The sequence below is a fragment of the Sitophilus oryzae genome, unplaced genomic scaffold (assembly GCF_002938485.1).
Source record: "Sitophilus oryzae breed Bouriz unplaced genomic scaffold, Soryzae_2.0 scaffold_1442_pilon_pilon, whole genome shotgun sequence".
NCBI lineage: Eukaryota > Metazoa > Arthropoda > Insecta > Coleoptera > Curculionidae > Sitophilus > Sitophilus oryzae.
Window position 1 is genome coordinate 4,623,615 of NW_022146107.1, and position 6,758 is coordinate 4,630,372.

Sequence of the window (6,758 nt, forward strand, 5' to 3'; positions counted from 1 at the left end):
GTGCTAAAGGTACAAAACTGACTACTGTTTTAAGCTAACTTTAGCACCCTGTGCCTGTGAATTGGTCGACGGTACAAGCTAGCACTCAATGCACATAGGTACTAATACCACAGATTATACAGATTATAATCTTTGTTTTTCTTTATTGTTTTTCGTGGTTCCAATTTTCGGAATCGGGCACTAGTTAGGTTACTAGTTTGCGCACATAGCACGCCCACTTATGGCCTCTAAAATTGTGCACAGCGCCTGACCGGCACAGTTATTAGAGAGATATCGGAAAACCGAATAGCGTCATCCAGTATTTACGCGTATCTTATCATGGTTACGATATGCGCGAGTCAATTTTTAACGCAACACCCGCTAATACCGTTACCGCCTGACGTAATTTGCGGATCAATTACACCAAGCGCTCTTTCTAAATAACCTCTGATAACGTTTAAAAATTGCTTAAATGGGCATGTGCGGGTATTTGACAACCGGAGCCGGCCGGCGAGATCTTTTTATTTTAGGTTATGTTGAATTGTTTTGAATTATTGCTTTAGTTTTATTAGGTAATTTGATATTTAAGTAGCTCGGATTAGTTTTAATTAAGTAAATATGGCCCAAAATATGGATTCCACCTCTTCCAATACTAAAGAACCTATAAAGAGTCTTAGGTTTACAGCAGATGACGACTTAGCCCTTCTAAGAGAATTTGTTGCTTGTTGCCCTAAAACCACTGGCACGTTGAACAATAAAGCACTGGAAATAAGCACTTTAGCCCTTTAGTTTTAAAATACCTAGTAAACAAAACAATTTCAATGTTTTAAATTCAAAGTTAGGTTAATAAATAGCGGACGCGACGCGATCAGAATTCTTTCCGATCCGATAACTATAAATGAAGAGAGTTAATACCACCTCACGTAAAGGAAATAACACCTGGCTTTATTAACGTCCATGCACGCTATTCGGTTTAGCGATATCTCTCTATTACGCTGTTTATTGTTATTTTACGCGAGTTTATTTTTGCGCACAGGAAATTTTTTGTTATAAAAAACAATTTTCGTACCACGAATTAGGGACAAGATTTTTATCTGTATACTTATAGGACACCTAATCTGTGCTAATACTACATTATCCCATACATTTTGTGAGAAAATAAGCAAGGTATAGCGGCCGTAGGATCTTGGAATATTGGTTTCTCTCATCTTCAAGGCCGGTTAACGCCTGTTAGTCTCATTGAAGCTTGTGAAAACATATTTTCATTGAAATTGATCAGTATATTAATACTTTCAGTGAAAGTGAAAGCTAGTTCTACTTTTGTTTGTTATGATTGGACAATGAATACATTCTGATGTGTGAAAACGTATTTTTTTCTTTCAGTTCTCCAAGGTTTTTGAAGAAATGTAAAAAGTAATTCTTTCGATATAGTTTTACTAGCACCCGATTTATTTCTACCGTAATATATATCCAAAGACATTTAACTTAAAGGAGACAAAACTATTTAGATTTTATCCCGATCAAACATCGTTTTCATTAAAAATCGATGATGCCAAATTTCTGCTGATTGCGTTAGATCTAGGGCTTGTGTTTGAAGACGATTTATCTATGGTTTCTTGAGTACCTATAGAAACGACGTACTAAATATGTATGTAGGTATATCATTTTACTTAAAATACCTTTTTAATAAAATAATATTATGCCTTTGAAATTATTTTTAATTTTCTAATTAAATTAAATTAAAATTTATTAGGGAAGTAACTGTGACAACGCTGCATCAAGAAGACTGTTTGGTTTCTATGGTTTTTACAATGTTTTAACTATAAATAGTAAAAATGACGCCGACTTTTGATGGATTCATTCAGGTTATATGTTTAACAGTGTTGCTGCGCGGCGTTGGTGAAATTTTTATTTTTCAAGTAAGTTTTACTGTTTTTCTTAGCAAAAGAACTGTTTTAAAGTATTTTTAAACATCTAAGATGGTTTGTCAGTGCTTAGTTTGCAAAAAGATGGACTATTCTAGTCCCAAATTTGTTATTTCGGCGGTAAGTGACTTACGTATACAGGGTGACCCATCGAAAACGTTTCGCAAGGCATAACGGCCAGGGTATTTATTTTTCCAAAATATCCAAAACACGTCAATTTTGTTTGTGAGGTGGACAACTTTTGCCCCAAAAATGATTGCAAAATCTTCAACCCTCTAAGCGGGGGTGTCATCCCCCAACTTTTTTCAAATGGAAAAGGGGGTCAAGTGGCGCCGCAATGAAAAGAGCTTTCTATTCTCTATATTTCCCCGCTTCGTTTTTGAAAATCGGTCGAGTCGTTGAGAAAATATGAAGGATTGAAATTTGAAAAGTTTATTTAAGCATTTATCAGAGTAAATGATAATTAAGGATAAATTCGACCAATTTGCTGTTTTTTCTTATTATTTCTAGATGTTTACGCATTCTTTCACTTGCCACAACGTTGAACGACCAGGTGCGGTAGTTGCTAGATAGCTGTTCTGTGACTTGTACGTTGAAGTTCTTCTCAATATCGTTAAACTGACCCACAATAGAATTTCCAAAAATACCAGCCCACACGTTCAATTTCTGAGGGTTTTGTGTGTACACCTCGTGAAAAACCCTGGGGTTGTCCAGCCCAGTACCGACAGTTGTGCCGATTAACTACACCGTTCAAAAAGAAAGTACACTCATCCGAAAAACACACATTAAATAGGAAATTATTATCATTCGCCACTCGTTCACTCATAGTTTCACAAAATTGCATGCCACGATCAAAATCGTCTTCGTTGAGTTCTTGTACCAACTGAATTTTGTACGGGTGGAACTTGTGTTTTTTTTAATATCCTTTGGACACTTGTACGATTCACGCCGGTCTCATTGGCTAAGTTTCTTGTACTCAGCGTACTATCCATGGCAACTTGGCCCAATTCGAATACCTCCATAGCTTCATTTACTACAGGATTTTCCCTCTGCCTCTTTTTATTCATAACGGAACCAGTTTCGCGAAATTTTGGTTTGGTTACTAACTGGCGAACAATTTTGCCATAAAGGTGTTTGTCAGGATGGCGTTCATTGAATATCTGCGCAACCCGATTGCAAACATCTAGAAATAATAAGAAAAAACAGCAAATTGGTCGAAGGAATTTATCCTTATCATTTACTCTGATAAATGTTTAAAAAACTTTTCAAATTTCAATCCTTCGTATTTTCCCAACGACTCGACCGATCTTCAAAAACGAAGCAGGAATGTATAGAGAACAGAAAGCCAAATTTCATTGCGGTACCACTTGACCCCCCTTCCCATTTGAAAAAAATCGGGGGATGGCACCCCCGCTTAGAGGGTTGAAGATCTTGCAATAATTTTTGGGGCAAAAGTTGTCCCCCTCACAAACAAAATTGACGTGTTTTTGAATTTTCTGAAAAAAAAATTACCCTGGCCGTTATGCCTTGCGGAACGTTTTCGATGGGCCACCCTGTATTTAAGCTTTAGCAGTGGTGTACCTAATTTAAGTTTTAAGTAGGTTATTACAAAAAAGCATTATTGAAAATAAAATTATACGTGTACGATTTTTTGTGGACTTCATATCTTGAATTCTCATGTACTATTACTATAATGTAGAGAAATAATTATTGTATTATATTATACCGTATGATCGAAAAAAAAACGGCGTCCAGTTGGCTTGGAAATGACGATCGATGACATTCCCTATATCATTTTCGATCGATCAGCATTAGATCGATATTTCAGCGATCTTCATTTCATAGCCATCGCTGACGCCGTTTTTTTTTTTTCGATCATACGGTATTATGTATTAATATTTATTAAATAAAAATCACCACGCCACTTGTACACCGAAAAGACAGAAATGCACACGAAACTCAACAGTGTTGTCATATTTATGCACCCATCTCTTTTTAATTTGTGTTAAAGTATGTATGATTCTAAAAAAATGGTGTTTATGTTAGACTCATATGCCGAATTCGCCCACTGAGCACGAAAACTCTTTCGTGCAACTTTGTGGATGTATTTATTTCGCTCAATGGGCGAATTCGGCATATGAGTCTAGCATTTTCAATGAAGGGAGTGTTGTATCTTCCCTTTAGTTAGATGTCTTTGATTCAGGCAAGCGTCGTTTTTTCTGTTTTTCAGTGACATTGAGTCGGTCAGTGTGCGTCAGTCAAACTGACAGGTGACAATCAGCCTAAATTCTCTTTATTTGAAGTGTCTCTCATTAGAAACTAAAGTGGCTTTTAAAAAAAATATTGTATTATAGTTTTTTATTTAAAGATTTGAAATTAAAAATCTTATTTCTTAATGAGTCTACGCAAAAAGCCTAAAAACTACACAAGTGATAGGTACTTCAAATAAAAAAAAACATTCAAAAAACAACAACTTACAAACTCTCAGCAGCTATTTTTATTTCAACAAAATGCCAACAAATCTTTGTGATTTTCTGATCGATGAACTTTTCACAAAACTTAAATGATATTTGCTTTATGGAAAACAAAATAAATAAATAAAAAGTTATTTATTATAAGAAAAAGTGTATTTTATTTCGCGCTTTAAAAAATAATATATGACAAACAAAAACCATAATAAAATAGATTTATAACTTATAATATTCATAAAATATACACATAACAATTTATATGATTTAAAAATAAAAAATATACCAATTAAACTCCTAACAAGCAATTGAAAATACAAAGAATAATACATCATTAATATACTTAAATACACAGGATAAAGAATTTTACTCTGAATAAATTCTTAAATAAAAATATTAAGGAAGGAGTATAATCAATGACTAAAGAATATAAGGACATGTAACGCCCATATACGGGCTGCAGCAGAATTTGTGACCTTAGACGCCATTCTTTTGGTGGCAAACAATGAGTCATCATCTCGTCAGCAGCGATAATTTTAGCGATTTTTAATAGTTTGTGTGTAGTGAACTTTGTATAAACTTTATTACAATGGTGATTGTGTAAAAACAGCAGCGATAAGAAAGAGCCAGGAGTTACGTTTCATAGGTAAATAAACAGTCCGCTCCACCTTTTTAGCGTTTTCTTATCGAATTCGATAATTATTTTTCTGATATTATATGTACTTGATGTGTGCTATACGTCGATACTAGTTTTGTACCTTTTGTTAACATATTAATACGTTTTTTTCGGAATTAATTAGTATAATACCACCGTATACACCATAGGCGTAGTCAAAACATTTATCAAAAAATATAAATATCTCTTCAAACGGCTAGGTTAAGAAAAATATGTGCCACGGGCCACGACACTGTTTGGTGACATCGTCACAATTTGCTCTCGGGTGTTATTTGTCCTTGGATTCTTTAGTCATTGAGTATAATGATATCTATGTATTCATGCAAGGTACACGGAGGTGGGGATCATAGATTTAGGAAGAATATATTATATTTATAATGTCTTTGGTGGGGATCCTTGACAGTTCTGTTTGACGATTCTTTTGACACATTTCAGTTTGAAATTTTGTGGATTTGTCTGTTTTTACTGATCTTATTTTATGTTATTTATTATTTATTCTACAACTGGTAGTTGTTTATAGAGGTAGTAAAACTAGAAGGAAATTTTTTATGCCAGAATTGACATTAACAGTGACATTATTGCGATTTATCGAAAAAGACTCTAAAATAATCGGTTGTGTAGCGTGCGGTAGATCTCGGTCAAGAATCGAGGGAAATAATGGAATAACTTTTCGCTAGTAAGTAATTATACAGGGTTGTTCACCACATACGACACGGAGTATTGTAGCTAAACAATGAGATTTTTACAAATTGTAAGTTTTGGGTTCGATGAAGGACTATTAGAGGTACAATTTAAAAATAATTTTAGAAGATACAGAGTGTCCCAAATAAGTAAAAAATATCAAAGTTGTATTTTTTTAAATGGAACACCCTGTATATTATTACATTTTTAGTTTCTACGATTAAAATAAAGGTAAATTTGATTAATGTTTATTACAGTTAAACCTTACCGTTTTTGAAATATTTTCAATTTTGTGAAATTGCAGCAAAAATTTTAAGGCTTCATTTCTCCAAGGGTATCAAAGTTTTTAATACTAAATATTTACTGAAGTTTATTTATTGATCAGTTATTGTGTTGCAATAATAAAAATAATAGTACCTTATACATAGTGTCTAAAAATTTATTTTAAATAATTATTGTTTAATTTAAATGGAACACCCTGTATATTTTATGAGAATCAGATGCACAATTTAATTGTCTATCAAATTGTGTTATACCATTTTTTACCTATCTCTTTAAGTTTCCGTAGAAAAAGTATTTTCTTGTAATTTAGAACTTATTTATCAATATACCCATGGAATATTGACATTTTAGATTATTCTTAAAGATGTACCAAATTTTTGAAGAGTACAGATACTAATATTGTCGATATAATTCGTTTATTTCATTAAAAAATAAAAAAAAACTGTTTAAATATTTGTTAAAGAGGACCAATTAATATGATTCCAGTATGGGTACGCGTTGATTAATAATAATTGCCCCAAATACTAAAAAACTGAGTTTTGTATGTGTATTAGACAGTGTGGTAAAAAGGAACACCTTAAAAATGATATTTCATTTTTTAATAAATGTTTATTTATAACAACAGAGACGTTCATTTTGATAACTTATTATTATATTGATTTCTGACTCAAATCCACATTTATTTAGAATAATTTATTAACGAACACAATTAAGTATGAAATTAATTATTATATGGGCTGAAATAAT